Here is a 20,531-nt window from a genome sequence, read left to right as displayed (position 1 = left end):
TCATAGAATTAAAAGTTAACTTCTGCTCACAGTTTGAAACTGGATAAAACTTATGATATAAAGTCCTTCCTCCAATATTCCATAGCTAATAACACCTATGAAATCTCAAAGGTCAATGGAAACAAAATAATCAACACAGATGTGTTTCCTTTCAGTAAATCTGAGATACATTTGAAGCATTTGCCTACCAGACTTTAAAAATGTTGTTTAGCAGTCATTTAAATGCATTTGCAGATGTCATGGCAAAAAGCAAATTATCTGGTTGATTACATTTTCTTTTTAGGTTGCTGCTCTTTAGAGTTCTATGCCCCTTGCCCTAAGAGCAGAGTCACAGAAAATGTTAGGTTTTGTTGATATAACCTGAATCTTCAAATCAATAGGATAGAAGCCCGATATTCATTGTAATTACTACTTGTGTGTTCTGAGGATAGGAAAAGTAAAAATATATTTCCCTACCCTCTGGCAAGGTGCAATGAAAACAAATTAGAGTTCTGAGATACAGCTCCTTGGCTCTTCCTTGAGCAGATATTTTATCAAGATCACGGGTATTTAACTAGATTTTTAATCTTTGTTGTGTAAGTTCCAGAAATCACAAAATATCTCTTCAGACGCAAAGCAGGTATTTTGTCTCTCTTCAAAGCCTAAGAAGCTTTAAACATAGGCAGCAAAAACAGCAAGGCAGCAAAGATGAAAATAATCAGGGGATAAAAGGCAATGGAGACCACCCTCAGGATTATTTCCTCCCCTCTACTGGAGCTCAGGAGGATTCCTTATCAACCAGAGACGCTTTTCTCAAATCGCATTCAGAGAAACATCACGTCTGCCTCTTGTGTGGGATGGTGACAGTAAGTGTGGGAAATGCGGAGTTAAGAGAAGGAAGGAAAATAGAGTTCCTTGATGTGCAGCCTTTATTTTGATAAAGAACGTTGTAGAAAAATCAAGAGAAACTAAGTCTGCAGTGTTTCCTTAGGATGGGGATATTGGATCCCTTTTAAAGACCATTTAATATTTTATGTTTTAGTGCTATGGTTCTTTAGACTCAAAGAAAATAAAATAAGTAATAAATAAGTGTGTGAAAAGTTCAGATAGAACTATGAATTTTGGGTCAGCTAATATATTGGAACACATTAAAAGAGAAGTATTTATTAATCGATTAATCAATTCCATATGCTAGCTGGTAGGCATAAAGAAAAGCCTAGGATCATTCTTGCCTTCGACACATATTTTTTTTTCAGCTACACACAGGCCATGTCTAACTGTCTAACTGCCCCTATGAAGGACATATGAGATAAAGAAAATGTTTATTGATGGATAAATTAAAAACTTGCTCTTGACTGGATAGGCCTAGATCTCATCAGTCTAGTCCAGATACAGTTGCTGTATGTTGACAGCTAGAGATAATACTTCTTATTCTGTATTAGCAGAGAGTACCAGCATTGGTCAAGAGGTGGATGAGGCAGAAGGTCCAAGTAGATCAAAGAGGATTCCAATTCAGGAAATTTCCCAATTCATTAAAGATTGACAAAATGAATGCACTTATGCATAGTCAAAACTACAGCTCAGGCCGGACACATTGGCTCATGCCTGTAATCCCAGCACTTTGGGAGGCCGAGATGGTTGGATCATGAGGTCAGGAGTTCAAGAACAGTGTGGCCTAGATGCTGAAACCTTGTCTCTACTAAAAATACAAAAAAAAAAAAAAAAAAAAAAATTAGCCGGGCATGGTGGTGGGCACCTGTAGTCCCAGCTACTGGGGAAGCTGAGGCAGGAGAATCGCTTGAACCTGGGAGGCAGAGGTTGCAGTGAGCCGAGATTGCACCACTGCACTCCAGCCTGGGCGACAGAGCAAGACTCCATCTCAAAAAATAAACAAAAACAAACAAACAAACAAAAAAAAACTACAGCTAAGGTCAAGTGCTTTTGTGCCAATCCTAATTAGTTTGGCACTGAACATGCTCTATATGGTGCTACGTATAGACCTAGGCCCGGATTCAAGAGTGAATCTTTTTTAACCTAACCCTGAATATTTCCTGCTGTGACAAAATATTGAAAATACCAATTAATGATGCCATTTTTGGGGTTCTATTTAAAATGTTTTCTATTATTGAAAATGCAATTTCAATACCACAAGGTATTGAATGATCACGAGGTCATGAGTTCAAGACCAGCCTGGCCAAGATGCTGAAACCTTGTCTCTACTAAAAATACAAAAATAAAAATAAAAAATTAGCTGGGCATGGTGGCGTGCACCTGTAGGCCCAGCTACTCGGGAGGCTAAGGCAAGAGAATCGCTTGAACCCGGGAGGCAGAGGTTGCAGTGAGTCAAGACTGCACGACTGCATTCCAGCCTGGGTGAAAGAGTGAAGCTCCATCTCAAAAAATAAAATGAAATTTAAAAAAAGAAAGAAAGAGGGAGAGAGAGAGAGAAAGAAGGAAAGAAAGAGAGAGGGAAGGAAGGAAGGAAGGAAAGAAGGAAGGAAGGAAGGAAGGAAGGAAGGAAGGAAGGAAGGAAAGAGAGAGAGAGAAAGAAAGAAAGAAAGAAAGAGAGAAAGAAAGAAAGAGAGAGAAAGGAAAGGAGGAAGGAAGGAAGGAAGGAAGGAAGGAAGGAAGGAAGGAAGGAAGGAAGGCAGGCAAACTATTTTGCAGAGGGCCTGAACCATTTTACATTCCTACCAGTGATGTAGGAGTGATTCAGTTTCTTCCCATCGTTGCTGACATTAGTGTTACTATTTTTTAGTTTAACCATTCTGATAGTATGTGTTGATTTTCATTTGTGTCTGCCTGGTGGCTAATGGTATTGAACATGTTTTCAAACGCTTTTTTGGTGTAGGTACATCCTTTTCTGTGAAACATCTCTTCATGTCTTTTGACCATTTTCTAATTAATTTTTTTTGCTGTTGTTTTTTCAGAGTTCTTTTTATATTCTACATACTAGTCCTCTCTTGGATATGTGGTTTACAGATATTTTCTTTCACTCTGTAGCTTGTTGTTTCACCCTCTTAACAAGGTCTTTTTCAGAAAAAAAAAAAAAAGTTCGTAATTTTGAAGAGGTCCAATTTATCAACTTTTTATAGATTATAGTATTAAATCTAAGAACCCTTTGCCTAGACCAAGATATCCAATAATTTCTCCTACTATTTTCCTAAAATTTTTTTTGTTTTAATTTTCCATTTTGTATTAGCATTTGTATAAGTTGTGAGACTTAGGTCGAACTTCCTTTTGGACCATGAATGTCCAATAGCTCTAGCACCATTTCTTGACAAAGCTATCTTTCCTCAGTTGAATTGCTTTTCCATCTTTGTCAAAAATCCATTGTGTCTATTTGTGTGGATCTATTTCTGGATTCTCTATTCTGCTTTATTGATCTATATGTCTATCCTTCTACCAATACCATTCAGTTCTGTTTACCACAGTTATATAATGTCTTGAATATAAAATATAAACATATAATAAATTCTTCCTACATTATTTTAATTTCAAAATTGTTTTACCTGTTCTATTTCATTTGCTTTCCTTATAAATCTTAGAATTATATTGTCTATATCTATAAAAAAGTCTTGCAGGGGTTTTGAAGGGAATTTCATTAAACTTGTGTATCAATTTGGGGAGAATTGGCTTTTATACAAGGTTATTCTTCATGGATTTAAAGTATATCTCTCCATTTATTTACATCTTCTTTTATTTCTTCACCAGCATTTTGCAGTTTTCAGCATACAAGTCCCGAACAAACTTTATTTGATTAACATCTATTTAATTTTTTAGCAATTTTAAATGGTATTGTGTTTTTGATTTCAGCATCCACATGTTCATTGTTAGTACATAAAAATGTAATTTACTTTTGTATATTTATTGCATATCCTGTAATCTTTCTGGACTCGATTCTTAGTTCTAGAAGGTTTTTTTGCAGATATTTCGGGATTTAACAGGTAAATATAATATCATCTACAAAGAGGGGAAGCTTTTAATTTCTTCCTTTCTGATCTGTGCATCTATTTCCTTTCCTTGCTTTATTGTCCTGACTAGAAATTTCAACAGTATGTTAAATAAATCTTCGCCTTGTTCTCAATTTTAGAGGAAAACATTCAGTCTTTTACAACTATATATAAAGTAAACTTATTATTATTATTATTATTAGAGACTGTGTCTCCCTCTACTGTCCAGTTTAGAGTACAGCAGTGCCATCATGGCTCACTGTGACCTCGGTCTCCTGGGCCTGAGCAGTCCTCCTACCTTAGCCTCCCAAGTAGCTGGGACTAAAGGTGTGTGCCACCATGCTTGGTTAATTTTTTTAACTTTTGTAGAAATAGTGTCTGACTATGTTGTCCAGCCGATGATCTCAAACTCCTGGTCTCTAAGTGATCCTCGCACCTCAGCCTCCCAAAGTGCTGAGATTAAAGGTATGAACCACGGGGCATCTGGTCTGAAATTTTTTGTAGATGTTCTTTATCAAGTTGAGGAATTTCTCTTCCATTCCTGTTTTTTGAAAGTTTTTATTATGAATAAGTTTTGAATTGTGTCTACTAGCTTTTCTATATTGGCTAATATGATCATGTGATTTTTCTATTTTATCCTGTTGATTTGCTGGATTACAGAGTTAATTTTTGAATATTTTACCAGCCTGCATCTCTGACATAAACCCACTTGGTTATGGTGTATAATTATTTTTATACATTGCTAAATTCTATTTGTGATATTTTGCTAAGGAGTTTTACATCTTAATGAGGGATATTGGTTTGTTGTGTTCTTTTCCCTACTTTATTTTCCTAGTTTTGACATCAGGGTAATAATGGCTTCATAAAATGAATTGAGAGATATTCTCTCCTCTTCTGTTTTCTGGAAAAGACTGTGTATAATTGAATTTTTTAAAAGTCTGGTAGACTTTTCCAGTGAAACCATGAACCTGGAGATTCCTTTTTAGAGATTTCTAAATTAGGAATTTAATTTTCTTAATAGTCATTGGGCTATTCAAATTATCCATTTCATACAGGGCGAGTTGTAATAGTTTGTGGTTTTTGAGACACTGATCAGTTTGGTGTAAGATATCAAATTATGTGTGTAAGTTTATGGTATTCTTGTATCCTTTAGATGTCTGAGGTTTTGTAGACATTTCCCCTGCTTCATTCCCGAAAATGGCAATTTGTGTCTTTTCCTTTTTTTTTTTTTGTCTGTCTTGTTACAGAATTGTCAATTTATCAATTTTTATAAAGAAACAGCTCTTTGTTTCATTGGTTTTTAAATTATTCGAATGTTTTCAATTCCATTGATTTATGCTCGTATCTTTATTATTTCCTTACTCTTGCTTGTTTTGGGTTTATTTTGCTCTTCTATGTTCTAGAGTCTGGAGTTTAGATGATTGATTTGGAAATTTTCATCTTTTCTAATGTATACATTTGTGTTACAAATATTTCTCCCAACCTTGCTTTAGCAGTGTTCCACAAATTGACAAGCTACATTTTATTTTTATTCTGTTTTTTTTTTTTTTTTTTTTTTAAATTTTCCAGAGGATTCTTCAATGATTTTAAAGTGTGTTGTTTAATTTTCAAATGTTTGGAGATTTTCCTTTTAGCTTTTGGTTACTGATTTCTAATTTGATTCCATTATAATCAGAGAACATACTTGATATAATTTCTATTTTTTAAAACTTATTATGATGTGTTTAATGGCCCAAAATATGGTCTCAGTGAATGTTTCACATGAACTTGAGACCATGAAAGGCAAAACAGACCATGCTTTTTGCTGTTAGTTGGAATATCCTGTAATCAGGTCAAGTTGATTGATTGTGTTGTTCAGGTCATCCACATCCTTACTGATTTTTCTCCCTGCTTGATCTATCGATATATCAATTACTGATAGAGGAGTGTTAAAGTCTCAACTCTAATAATGGAATAGGCTAGTTCTTCTTTAGGTTTTATCCATTTGCCTCAGGCATTTTGAGTCTCTCTTGTTAGATACATACACATTTAAGTTTGCTACGTCTTCTTGGAAAAATGAGCTCCTCATTATTATCTAATGACCCCCTTTATTACTTCGACTTTTCCTTGTGGTGAAGTCTGCTTCATATAAAATTAATATACCTATTCTAGATTTCCTTTAATCAATTTTGAACAACACATCTTTTTTCTATTCTTTTACTTGTTATATTTGATGCAAGTTTCTTGGGGATAGCATGTTGTTGAGCCATGATTTTTATCCACTCTGCTGGCTTCTGTCTTTTAAATAGTATATTTAAAGTAATTACTTATATTTAATGTAATTACCTACATGTGATGGTATATTTAATGTAATAGGGCTTAAGTATGCCACTTTATTTTTGGTGGTTTTTTTTTTTTTCTTATTTCTGCTTTCCAGTGGATTGCATTAATATTTTTTAAAAAATCCATTTCAATTTTCTAAGTTTTCTTTTTTTGTTTTTTTACAGTCTTGCTTTGTCACCCAGGCTGGAATGCATCGGCATGAAAATGGTTCACTGCAGCCTCAGCCTCCCGGGCTTAAGTGCTCCTCCCAGCTCAGCCTCCTGAGGAGGGAACACAGATACATGCTACTATGCCCGACTAATGTTATTATTATTATTATTATTATTATTATTATTATTATTGTTATTTGTAGAGACAGGGTCTTCTTATGTTGCCCAGGCTGGTCTCAAACTCCTGGGTTCAAGTGATTTCCCTATTTCAGCCTCCCCAAGCGTTAAGTATGATTACAGGTGTGAGCCACCACACCTAGCTCTAAATATTTTTGAATGCATTATTTTGTAGCTCTTTTTAGTTGATAATAAAATTATATTCACACAACTTATTATAGCCTTCTGGTGTAATCACCTTACCAATCTGAGTAAAGTGAAGTCTGGAACCCTATGTCTCTTCCTGTTCCTTTACTCTCTCCAGTTTTTAATATTTTTTAGTTAATTCCTGTATGTATATTTAGAATCACATCAGACGTTGCTACACTTTTTCTTCAACAATCAAAACAATCAGAAACACATTCAGAAGGCTGGGAGCAGTGGTTCACACCTGTAATCTCAGCACTTTGGGAGGCCGAGGTGGGCAGATCATTTGAGGTCAGGAGTTCGAGACCAGCCTGACCAACATGGGGAAACCCCATCTCTACTAAAAATACAAAATTAGTCAAGAAGGGGCACGTGCCTGTAATCCCAGCTACTCGGGAGGCTGAGGCAGGAGAATCACTTGAATCCAGGAGACAGAGGTTGCAGTGAGTGGAGATCATGCCACTGCACTCCAGCCTGGGCAACAGAGCAAGACTTTGTCTTAGGGGAAAAAAAATTCAGAAAATCAAGAGAAGATAAGTCAATTGTATTTCTTACATGTTTGCTTACCATGTTTTGTTCTATTCTGATATTCCAAGGTTCCTTTTCTTGGCGTTTCCCCTTTATTTAGAAAATTCCTTTTAGTCATTGAGTTCGTCAGCTGGTGACAAATTCTCTTAGTTTTCCTTCATCTGAGAACGTTTTGATTTCCCCGTTATGCCTCAGGAAAATATTTGCTGGGCAGAGGATTATGGATTGACAATTCTTTCTTTCAGCAGGAAAGGGAAAATTGTGTGGCACTTTCTTCTGGCATCCATGGTTTCTCATGAGAAGTCTGCTGCGGTTGAATCATTTTTCTCTTCTAGTTAAGATGTCACTTTTCCCTGACTGCTTTCAAGATGTTTGTTTTGTGGTTGTCTGCAGTTTTCAGATGTTTATTAAGTGGCTTGGTATGCATTTCGTTGGGTTTATTTATCCTGTTTGGGCTTCTCTCAGCTTCTTCAACTGAAGGTTTATGTCTTTGCTATGCTTGTGATGTTTTTAAGCCATTATTTCTTCAAGTACTTTTTTTTTTTTTTTAAGTTCAGCTTTCTATTGAACACATGATAAAAGAGGTTTGGTCAAAGAGATGTGAGCCCATGTCATCATCAGACTTCTCAGATTCTTCTTTCTTGGCTTCCACTTTCTTCTCCTCAGCTGGAGCAGCGCAGCTGAGCGGGCAGAAGCCCCTGCTGGTGCAGAGACAGCTGCTGGAGCAGGTCCACCAGCCCCTACATTGCAGAGGAGGCTCCCAATGTTGACGTTGGCCAGGCCTTTGCAAACAAGCCAGGCCAAAAAGGTTTGACATTTACGCCGGCTGCTTTAATGAGGGCATTGATCTTCTCTGTGACGGTCACCTCATCGTCGTGCGGAATGAGGGCCAGGTAGATGCAGGCGAGCTGGGAGGCGGAGGCCATGGCGCGGGCCCGTGTGGGGCTGGCGCTACCGGATGCGGATGGACCAAGCACCTTGGTGGCAGCTAGGAAAGGTTCTTCAAGCATTTTTTTAGTCCCCATTATTTTTTTCCTATCCTTTCATAACTCCAGTGACACCAACGTTAGATCTTTTGTTGTAAAACCACAAAAGATCTCCATCCCAGAGGCCGTGTTCCTTTTCATCAGTCTGTTTTCTCTCTGCTGTTCAGATTAGGTAATTTCTGTTGTTCTATCTTCTGTTTCACTGATTTAGTGGTTTCTTCCGTCTTATCGATTTTGTCATTGAGCCCATCCACCAAGTTTTTCTGTTTGTTATTGTCCTTTTCAGTCCTAACGTTTCAATTTTTTAATATCTTCTATTTCTTTGCTGAGAATTTCAATTTATTTCCTGAGGCCTTCTAGTTTTTAATATACTTAAAGCATATTACTATTATTATAAAATAATTTTTATCATAGATCAGTGATGTCCAATCTTTTTTGGCTTCCCTGGCCACCCTGGAAGAAGAATTATACACAAAATATACTAACACTAATGATAGCTGATGAGATTTTAAGAATCACACAAAAGTTACGAATTGCTTTTGGGCCACATTCAAAGACATCCTGGGCCGCAAGCTGGACACGTTTGTCATGGATACTTAAAAATCTTTGTAAACTAATCTATTATCTCTGCCATCTCAATCTTGACAACTATTGATATATCTTTTTTTTCCATTTAGTTTGAGGTCTTCCTGGTTCTTGGCATGAGTATTTGCTGTTGTTAATACAGCGTCTCACTCTGTCACCCAGGCTGGAGTGCAGTGGTGTGATCTTGTCTCACTGCAACCTCTACCTCCCAGGCTGAAATGATCCTCGTGTCTCAGCCTGCCAAGTAGCTGGGACTACAAGCATGTGCCACCATGCTCGGCTAATTTTTTTTTTTTTTCAGTAGAGACGGGGTTTTGCCATGTCGGCCAGGCTATTCTCAAACTCTTGGCCTCAAACAATCCACCCACCTCGGCCTCCCAAAGTGCTGGGACTACAGGCGTGAGCCACTGAGCCTGGACTGATGAATACTTTTTAAAATTGAAAGCTGGACATCTTTGTATTTTGTTATGTGATTCTGGATTTAATTTAAACCTCTGTTGTAGTTGGCTTTTGATGAACCCACTCCTCCAGAAGTGGGAAATGCTGTTTCATGACCACCCAGTGAGGGTAGAAATTTGACACTGCAGTGGGGGTGGCCTGGTCACCACTGTTTGATGGCAGAAGTCTTGATGCTCCCTTAGGCTTCTTCTGACACCACTCCAGGCTGGAGAAGTGGGGTGTTATTACTACCAGGTTGCTGTGAGATATCCAATCTCCTCACGTGATCTTTACTGAACTGTGGATGGGGGAAAGGAGGTCTCGTTCCTGACAAGAAGCAGACCAGTGGTGACTAGGGATGGGGTGGGGTGAGGGAAAATGAAGAAAAATGGGTTTCAGAAAGGCACAAGGAAACTTTTGGGGAGAATAAAAATTTCTACTATTTTGGTTCTGGCTATGGTTTTAGGGATATACTCAAGTGTCAAAATGCATCAAAATTTTATACTTCACAGCTATCCAAGTTAGTGTGTATTAATTATGCCTTAATAGGTATAAAACTCAAAACATCTGAAAACAAAGAAAGAAGGAAATATTTTAAGTCTCCTTACTTATGTCTTCAATGTGAATTAGGTTGTGAGATGGAAAGACTTTCTTTTTTTCAGCACTGAATGGTCCAGAACTGTCTTGTTCAATATATTAGCCACCAGCCACATGTAGCTAATTAGTTCCTCATTTATTTCTTTTCTTTTTAAATTTTTATACAGAGTCTCCCTCTGTCACCCAGGCTGGAGTTTAGTGGCATGATCTCAGCTCACTGCAACCCTCTGCCTCTTGAGTTTAAGTGACTCTCATGCTTCCACCTCCCGATTAGCTGGGATTACAGGTGTGCGCCACCACACCCAGCTAATTTTTTTTTTTTTTTTTAGTAGAAACGTGGTTTCACTATGTTGGCCAGGCTGGTCTCAAACTCCTGACCTCAGGTGATCCACTTGCCTCAGCCTTCCAAAGTGTTGGGTTTACAGGCATGAGCCACTGCGCCTGGCTAGTTCCTCATTTTCACTAGCTACACTTCAACTGCTCATTACCCACATATGGCTAGTGACCACCTTATTGGACACTGCAGACACAGAACTCTTATATCATTAAGAAACTCTCGGACGGCATTGGTTCAGATATTACAATATTATGGGAATAATTATCTGGATATGTGTGTGTGTGTGTGCATGTGTGTTTGTGTTTTCACAGGCTAATTTTCACTTTTTTAAAATGAAATTATGAACGTGAAAGTGAATAGTACAGAATCTAACACAATATAGCCACACAGTAACAAAACAATGTTAGCATCTCTTCCATCGAGTTGGGAAAATCTTTTATTTGAAGTAAGAGTAAGAAGTCAATTGAGAGAATTCCAAAAGGTGCCCCAAAGCAAAAACAAAGGATTAAGGTTTAAATGAACTGTACAGTATAAAAAAGGAAACAATTTTAAAAGTAAAATAGTACGGATAAATAGTAAAATACTAAGGCTTTCTAATTAAGATACAACACCTAGCAGCCATAAAACAGATGGCTGATAAATATGAATTCACATAAATTAAAAAATTTCTATACAGAAAAAAAGAAAAGGCACTATAAACAAAATAAAAATAAATAAATGACTGGTGCACCCAGACAACAAAACATCATTCCGTGCTAAAAAGAAATGAACTACCAAGCCATGCAGAGTCATGGCAGAACTTTACGTGCATATTACTAAGTGAAAGAACTCAGTCTGAAAAGGCCGCACACTGTACAACTCCAACAGTGCAACTTTCTGGAAAAGGCAAAACTATGGAGACAGTAAAAAGATCACCGGTTGCCAGGGGTGGAAGAGATGAACAGGTAGAGCACAGAGGATTGTTAGGGTACTGAAAAACCTCTATATGATATTCCAGGAGTGGATTCTTGTCATTATAACCCATAGAATGCACAACACCAACAATAAGCCCTAATATATACTATGGACCCTGTGTGATAATGATGTGTCGGTGTAGGCTCACTGAACTGTAACAAATGTACTACTCTGGTTGGGAGGTGTTGCTAATGGAAGAGACCGAGGTATGTGGCAGGAAGAGGTATACAGGAAATCTCTACCTTTCTTTCATTTTCCTCTGAACCTAAAACTGCTCTGAAAAGCATAGTCTTAAAAAAATAGGCCGGGCGGGGTGGCTCATGCCTGTAATCCCAGCACTTTGGGAGGCCAGGCGGGTGGATCACCTGAGGTCAGGAGTTCGAGGCCAGCCTGACCAAGATGGTGAAACCCCATCTCTACTAAAAATGCAAAAAAAATTAGCTGAGCTTGGTGGTGCATGTCTATAATCCCAGCTACTTGGGAGGCTGAGGCACAGGAATCGCTTGAACCTGGGAGGCAGAGGTTGCACTGAGCCGAAATCAAGCCATTGCACTCTACCCTGGGCAACAACAGTGAAACTCCATCTCAAAAAAAAAAAAAAAAAAAAAAAAAGGTACCACACTGTGAAGACATTTTTGCAATCAACTGCAAATGGAAAGCATATTCTTTCATCTTGTCTCCCCAGTACTCATCATTTTGCTGTTACATTTTATATTTATTGACATTAGATTTTATGTATATTTGTTTTAATTGCCCACTTAGACACAGTTCATGAAAGCAGTGATTTCATTTGTCTTGCTTATGGCTGTATCTTCAGTGCCTAAAGTAGTGCTTGGCATATGATATTCAATAAACCATTCAATAAATGGTTGGTGAATGAATGGATGAACACAAAGGAAAAACTTTGAGAAACTGACAAGGAGACCAGCAAAGCAGGCAGAAATGTAAACAGGATGTTCATGCTAAAGTTAAATACAAATGATTCATATTAAATGATGAATAGGGCCGGGCACAGTGGCTCAAGCCTGTAATCCCACCACTTTGGGAGACCGAGACGGGCGGATCACGAGGTCAGGAGATCGAGACCATCCTGGCTAACACGGTGAAACCCCGTCTCTACTAAAAAAAAAAAAATACAAAAAACTAGCCGGGCGAGGTGGCGGCGCCTGTAGTCCCAGCTACTTGGGAGGCTGAGGCAGGAGAATGGCGTGAACCCGGGAGGCGGAGCTTGCAGTGAGCTGAGATCTGGCCACTGCACTCCAGCCTGGGCAACAGAGCGAGACTCCGTCTCGAAAAAATAAATAAATAAATGATGAATAATCTCATTCATACTTCAATAAATTCTAATTAAAACATCATTCCTTCTTTCTGGGTATGGGGCCGGGCTCTCTCTGGACTGGGGGTCTTATGACCTACAGTCCAACAAGGTAGGTCAGATAATTCCTTTATGACTAGTTTTATGGCTGACTTTGAGGAGAAGGGGTTCTGATTTCCATGACCTGCCTTGGAGCAGAGGGATTCTAGTCTCTGGGGAGAATGGAACAGGTCAGGAGAAGGTCAGAGAAAAAGTTTGCTTCTGAGGCTGCTTCAGGGTATTGCATTCTTAGTTCCACCAATTTCAATGTGATAAGTGCTAGGGCAGACTTAAGAACAGCCCCCTCCAGCTCACATACATGAGGTGCCCAACACAGACTGAGAGAGAAAGAAAGAGAGGAAACACTCAGGAACTTGAGTTTATGTTCAGCTTCCTCCCCCATTCTTTACGGTGACTGTTCCAATCTTTCACCATGGTTCAAATTTCTCAATCATTTCTATTAAGTTGCTCAAAACAAAAGCAATATACAGAAGTTTAATTTCACTAAAATTTATAGACCTATTCCTATTTGACAGAAGGATAATTTATATATACAGTTTTGCACAGATTATACACACAGAATTTTAGTCTAACACTTGCAAAGTTCTGACAAATGTATGCACCACCTCAATTAAGATATAAAACATTTTCATTGTGGTAATAATTTAAATGCCTTCCTGATCTGTTTGCACCAAGATTACCCCATGCCCTGACAGAAAAAACTAGGATTCTGATTTCTATCACCATGTTTTAGTTTTGCCTTTATCTAATGAAATCTCACAGTATGCACTTGCTAGCAACTGGCTTCTTTTTATTTATTTATTTATTTATTTTGAGATGGAGTCTCGCATTGTCACTGAGGCTGGAATGCACTGGCGTGATCCTGGCTCACCACAACTCTGCCTTCCAGGTTCAAGCGATTCTCCTGCCTCAGCCTCCCAAGTAGCTGGATTACAGGTGTCCATCACCACGCCCAGCTAATTTTTTGTATTTTTAGTAGAGATGGGGTTTCACTGTGTTGGCCAGGCTGGTCTCAAACTCCTGACCTTGTGATCCACCCACCTCGGCCTCCCAAAGTGCGGAGATTACAGACATGAGCCACCACTCCCAGCCGCGTCTGGCTTCTTTTGCTCAGCATACTACTTTTGATAGTCGTCCATGTCATTACCTGTATTCGTGTTCCAAGTGGCTGAGTCACTTCCACTGTATGAATCTACTACAGTTTGTATATAGACCTTCAAATTTTTTCCAGTTTATGGCTATTATAAAAAAATGCTATGAACATTCTTGCACAGACCTTATTACAGCCATATATTTTCATTTATTTTGGCAAATCCCTTCCCTCTGTCTTTGGTAGACATAGAACATAGTATTCTGAGTCTTAAAAGTTAGAAGGTTTGGATAAAAAAAAACCCAGTGGTAAAACTGGATCAATCATTCTCAATCTGATTTTTAAGTGGCCTCAATTATAATCTTCCCTTGTCTCTCACTTCAATTAGAAAATGAAGGTTAGCAAATAATAACATCATCAATACGTACACATTTATCTGTCTTGATAGCTCCTTTCTCCTGTTTTCTGTCGGACTTTGAGGAAAAGGTTTCTGTTTTCCTGTCCAAGGCAAATCCCTCTTCACCTTACTTTCTACCGTCTCCTCAGGGCTTTACTGTACTTTGCCCTCAAGTCTTTTTCATATTTAAAAAAAGTCTATATCAAGCTCCCTAGATAAGAACACGGCACACACGATCTGGTAAACAAGAAATATATAAATAATCCTACAAACAGTTACATAAAGTGCAAAGTTCTGTAATGGAAAACTAGAGGGAACAATGAGAGATTAAAACAGCAGATCCTGATTTAGTCTGGAAGCTCAAGAGACTTCTCCGAACACTTGGATAGAAAGCGTTGAAACTACAGATGAAAGAGAATTATAAATAAGGAAAGTGCTTCATGAGACAGGACAGAATTAGAATCAGAGTATAGCTGATGCTTGAACAACACAGGTTTGAACTACACGGGTTCCCTTATATGTGGATTTTCTTCCACCTCTACCATGAAAGACAGCAAGACCAACCCCTCCTCTTTGTCCTCCTCCTCAGCCTACTCAACCCGAAAATAATAATGAAGACCTTTATGATGATCCACTCCTACTTAATGCATGGGAAATGCACTTTCTCTTTCTTATGTTTTTTTGTTTTGTTTTTTGTTTTTTTTTTGAGACGGAGTCTTGCTCTGTTGTTCAGACTGGAGTGCAGTGGTATAATCTTGGCTCACTGCAACCCACGTTTGCTGGGATCAAGCAATTCTCCTGTCTCAGCCTCCTGAGTAGTTTGGACTACAGGCACACGCCACCATGCCCAGCTATTTTTTGTATTTTTAGTAGAGACAGGGTTTCATCATGTTAGCCAGGCCGGTCTCAAACTCCTGACCTCCAGTGATCCGCCCATCTCAGCCTCCCAAAGTGCTGGGATTACAGGTGTGAGCCACTGCACCCAGCCTTCTTTCTTTCGATTTTCTTAACACTATTTTCTTTTCTCTCGCTTACTTTATTATTAGAACACGTTATTGTGAGAACACAGTGGTCCTTCATTACCACCTCAAGAATGTTGAATGCTCTCTTATTCTTGGATATATAATAATAGGGCATAATATATGTAATATACCAAATATATGTTCATCAACTATTTATGTTACTAGTGACGCTTTTGGTTAACAATAGGTCATCAGTAGTTAACTTTTTGGGGAAGTTGAAAGTTACAGATGGGTTTTTGACTACAAGGGGTTGGTGCCCCTAAACTCCACGTTGTTCAGGAGTCAACGGTGTAAGGAATTTGATTTAGGCAGAAACAGAGTCAAAGCCCTTTTTCTGAGATAGAAAGAAAGAATTTGACTAGCAAGTGACATCAGTTTAAAAGTGTGGTATGAGTATGTGTCTATTCCTTATTTTTCCTATGAACCAGGAGGTCTGACAATCTTTTGAGGCAGCTGAGGATGCCACTTGAAATTTGAAGGAAGTAGTGAGAAGTTAGAAGTGCTACTATAAGAAATGAGAGAGACTGCTGGCAAGGACTTAGTAAAAGGTTTGCTGAGAGGTCCTGAGGGCCCGGGTGAGGGTGGAAAGCACCTGTGATTAAAGCTCTGCAGCTGGTACCTGCAACACCCAACTGTGTGGGCACATGCTCACAGGGGCAGCAGGTGGTTTTAAAGTGTGTCTGGCAAAGGCCCTGGAGGCTGTTCAGTGGGAGGGGGAAGTAAGAAAACTGTTAAAAGAATGAGGACATTTAAAAGTCTTGAAGTGGAAATAATGTTAGGCAAATTCTGCCTTTTCTGCCTCTACATCTCAAATATACAAAGACGTGACCTGTTTGCAAAGATCCGTCCCGGCTTTATATGGCAACAAAAGACAAACAAACAAAACCAAAAACAATAACAACAGAAACTGTCCTTCAAAAAAGACCAAGTAAGGCCAAAAACCTAAAAAAAATTTCTAAAAGAGACTGAGCCGGTAAAAGAGTTTCTATGTATAGCAAAGATTCAGCAACTGAGATAAAACTATTTTCTCTCCTCTTTAAAAAAAAAAATGGAGATGCCAGAACATTACCTAGACATGAACTTCTCACATTTCAATGCGCATATAAATGACATTGTTAAAATCTTGTTCAGATGCAGATTCTGATTCAGTAAACCTGGGTTGGGAGCCTGAGATTCTGCTTTTTAACGTTGGGTAACGTTGCTGCTGCTGGAAGGATTTAGATCACCCGAGGAGTGTAAATCAACTCTGGGTGACTCAGTGGGGCTTCTGTGTTTGAGAATTATAAAAATAAATAATTCAAAATCAAAGCTGTTGAAACTGTAAATTTTTTTCAGCCCTAATGGAATGTGGCCACGTGCAGTGGCTCACATTTGTAAACCCAGCACTTTGGGGGGCTGAGGTGGGCCAATCACTTGAGGCCAGGAGGTAGAGACTTGCTTGGTCAACATGGTGAAACCCCGTCTCTACTAAAAATACAAAGATTAGCTGGGCATGGTCGCATATGCTTGTAATCCCACCTACTCAGTAGGCTGAGGCAGGAGAATTGCTTGAACTTGAGAGGCAGAGGTTACAGTGAGCCGAGATTGTACCACTGCACTCCAGCCTGGGCAACAGAGCAAGACTCTGTCCCCAAAAAATATGATTATGGGACCTGAGTCATATGACAGACAGCTGTAACCTAGGCAGTTGTAACCTTTATTTCTCTGATTATAGACTAGCCTTTTCTTTGCTTACATTGTTTTGTAAAATGTAGTAAAGGATTAAAGGGCACCAAAGACGACCCCCTGCCTCTTCACTGTTGATCTTCATTCTAGATTAACTTCCCTTTGGCCAGGCACGGTGGCTCACGCCTATAATCCCAGCACTTTGGGAGGCCGAGATGGGCGGAAAAAAAAACAACTTCCCTTTTACTTCTTTTTCTTTTTCTTTTTTTTTGAGGCTGAGTCTCACTCTATCGCCCAGGCTGGAGTCCAGTGGCGCGATCTCGGTTCACTGCAAGCTCCGCCTCCCAGGTTCACACCTGCCTCAGCCTCCCGAGTAGCTGGGACTACAGGTGCCTGCCACCACGCCCGGCTAATTATTTTGTATTTTTAGTAGAGACGGGGTTTCACCGTGTTAGCCAGGATGGTCTCGATCTCCTGACCTCGTGACCGCCTGCCTTTTACTTCTTTTACACAAAGACCTCATGTCTATTACACAGTCTGGAACATTAAATATACTATTCTAAATTGGAAAAGGGAAGTAAAACAAGCTGTAACTAATCAAATTGCTGTAACTCATAAACAAGTCTTGTATGGAAGATATTATAATCCTGTTAAACTTCTTTGCTTCTGCCTGTATAAGCAACACCTTAACTTTTTGGCTTGGGAGCACTGACCCCATTCCTTCGGAATCTGGGTTACCTAGATGACCATTCTCAGCTTTGCACATGAATAAACACTTTTAACCTGGATTCTGACTCTTTCATTTATTTCAGGTTGACAGAATGTAGGAAGAGAATCTGGCAGATCTCAGATAAACAGGAAAAGGAAGATAGAAGGTGCTTTGGGTCTCTGTGGTGAAGGAGTCTATAGTGATCTGAATTATGAAACTGCCCCATAGCCTTGGAGGTTAGAGCTCCAATAGCAGGTGCCATTCAGATTTTCCTAGCCATTAGTGAGTTGAAAACTGGTGGCATCAACTGGCACCCTGGAGATAAACTGACATACGACTGTAAACCCAGAAATTGGAAGTGAACACCTCTCTCACTGTTATACTTGAATGGGCATATTAGAAGGCATACTGCAAATTGTTGGAAGGAGACTCAACAATGAAGGACAAACTAGAAAGCAGAAGAAATGGGTCAGATGAAAGTTCAATAACAAAGCATTAAGTCGAGACGGTATTTGGGGTAGTACCTAGAAAGACGACTTAAAAAACGTGGATGAAGCTGGAAACCATCATTCTCAGCAAACTGTCGCAAGGACAGAAAACCAAACACCGCATGTTTTCACTCATAGGTTGGAGTTGAACAATGAGAACACACAGACACAGGGAGGGGAACATCACATACCAGGGCCTGTCAGTGGGTGTAGGGCTGGGGGAGGGATAGCATTAGGAGAAACACCTAATGTAAATGACGAGTTGATGGGTGCAGCAAACCAACATGGCACATGTATGCCTATGTAACAAACCTGCATGTTGTGCACATGTACCCTGGAACTTAAAGTATAATTTAAAAAAAAAGAAAGAAAGAAACATGGTACGACTTTCTGGGCTTGTGTATCTGAAGGAAACGGCTCTGAAGTGATGGGCGCGCTGGTGCTGTGCATGAACACCTGATCGTGGCACCAGTCCACAGTCTGGATGCTTGTGGTAGAACCAAAGAATTAGAATTTCTCTATGGATTGACATTTCCAATATAATACACATGGATTTAAACAGTTAAGGCAAAAGCATTTAGCAACATATGCTTTCATGTCGCTAACCTAAATACACCAGGAGAAAGTCCCAAGTGGATCAGGAACTCCGCTCTGCGATGATCTCTCCCTGACACATTCAGCCCACAGAAAGGAATGGCTGATCGTCTGTAACATGCCAAAGATGAAACTATATTTCAGGATACTTTATTTTGCTCTCCTCCTTAGAGGCCAAGAGAGAAATTAAATTAAAGTCCATAGATCAAAAGCATAACTTCTCAGCCAAAAAAAAAAAAAAAAAAAAAAAAAACGTGCAGCTACACATTACTTAACATTCAGAAGACCAGGCCCTTTGTGGTGCTGTGACTTTCAACTTAATGTCTTCTCAGCCCATGCACTAATTTCCTGCTGATCCAATCAACGGGTCTCATTTGGGAATCACAGCACCTACAGTGTCAACAGGGAGAATGTGCAGATGTCTCTGGCGGAAGAAGTGATAAGCTCCTTCGAAGGCTTGATCCTCTCATCGGAAAGGCTGTCACCATTTTTCTTCCCACATGGGTTTTCCCCTCTGTCAATATGGCCCTGTGCCTGGTAAATCTGCACAATGAGATGGTTTTCATAAATCACGTGCAACCAACACACAGATTTTTCTGGACCTCTAACCAAGACTCTATGTGTTTTATTTTAACTAAACTGAATACGTAACTCTAGTGAAATAAAAAGAAAGTTTCTCTCAAGCAGAGAAAAGCCTTTAAAAGATGGCTGCAGGGGTGTGTTTCCCTAGAGAGCTAATCTGTCTGGGTGAGGATAAGACATAAAATGATTTTGGTTTTTACATGTTTAAAAAAGTTCATGTGCTTGCAACATCCAACAAAATGTACCGTTGACGGCTTCAAATGGACAGTACCTATTCTTCCACTGGGGCTTGGGGATTGAAAGTCAGAAGGACCCACGTGCCCCTTCCTTCCTGGCAGCAGGGGAGGAAACGGCCTCCTGGAATGGCAGGCATTAAAGTAGAGCAGCCTCAGGAAAGAGGCCATGGATGCTGGCCATGCTTGCTGGAGGAGATGGAAGAGATCCAGAAGGTTCCTGTGGCCCCTTGAGTGTTAGAAATAAGAACCAAGTAAAAAGTAAAAATTGTCTGCTGGGGACTCTCCCCAGTGTGGATTGAGGGACCTTTAGATGATGCTGTCAAAGGCATTCGAACCATAGCGACTCCATCTTGAGTAAGGGCTAGGAAAAAATGAGGCTGGGACTTGTTGGGCTGTGTTCTCACAAAGTTAGGTATTCCTAGCCTCTAGGTGCTTACTGTTAAGAAAACAGATTGATAACATTTACTAAACAGACCCAGACTTAGGGGTGTCCTGATATCCCCATACCGTGAGAACAGAAGCATTCCTAATTTTGCTTTAAAGATAATAATATCAATTCTTGCAAAACATAGTAATGAAGAAAATTAATCCTATATCACGAACACATGGAGCAGAATACATGATCTATATATATATTGTCAGGCCTCTGAGTCCAAGCCAAGCCATCACATCCCGTGACATGCACGTATAGGACCAGATGGCCTGAAGTAACTGAAGAATCACAAAAGAAGTGCAAATGCTCTGCCTCGCCTTACCCGATGACATTCTACCACAAAAGAAGTGAAAATGGCCAGTCCTTGCCTTAAGCGATGATATTATCTTGTGAAATTCCTTTTCCTGGCTCATCCTGGCTCAAAAGCTCCCCACTGAGCACCTTGTGACCCCACTCCTGCCCGCCAGAGAACAACCCCCCTTTGACTGTAATTTTCCTTTACCTACCCAAATCCTATAAAACGGCCCCACCCTTATCTCCTTCGCTGACTCTCTTTTTGGACTCAGCCCGCCTGCTCCCAGATGATTAAAAAGCTTTATTGCTCACACAAAGCCTGTTTGGTGGTCTCTTCACATGGACGCACATGACATATATATGTGTGTGTATGCGTTCCTCCCCTTACTTTTGAGAACGCCCTACTCTGTCTATGGAGTAGCTGTTCTGTCTTAATAAAGCTGTTCTTTTTTTTT

General features: G+C 39.5%; 1 protein-coding gene and 1 pseudogene across 5 annotated transcripts in view; both read right to left on the bottom strand.

The window, feature by feature from the left end:
- The window catches only part of RGS7 (regulator of G protein signaling 7), a 583,411-nt gene that overhangs the window by 217,366 nt on the left and 345,514 nt on the right, over positions 1-20,531 (bottom strand). The window lies entirely within an intron of this gene.
- LOC108512497 (60S acidic ribosomal protein P1 pseudogene) lies at positions 7,848-8,220 on the bottom strand (annotated as a pseudogene).

Source organism: Rhinopithecus bieti, unplaced genomic scaffold (genome assembly GCF_001698545.2).
Source record: "Rhinopithecus bieti isolate Rb0 unplaced genomic scaffold, ASM169854v2 scaffold_28016, whole genome shotgun sequence".
Classification (NCBI taxonomy): Eukaryota; Metazoa; Chordata; class Mammalia; order Primates; family Cercopithecidae; genus Rhinopithecus; species Rhinopithecus bieti.
Note: the sequence above shows the minus strand (reverse complement) of the source record. Positions and strands in the feature narration are given on the sequence as shown.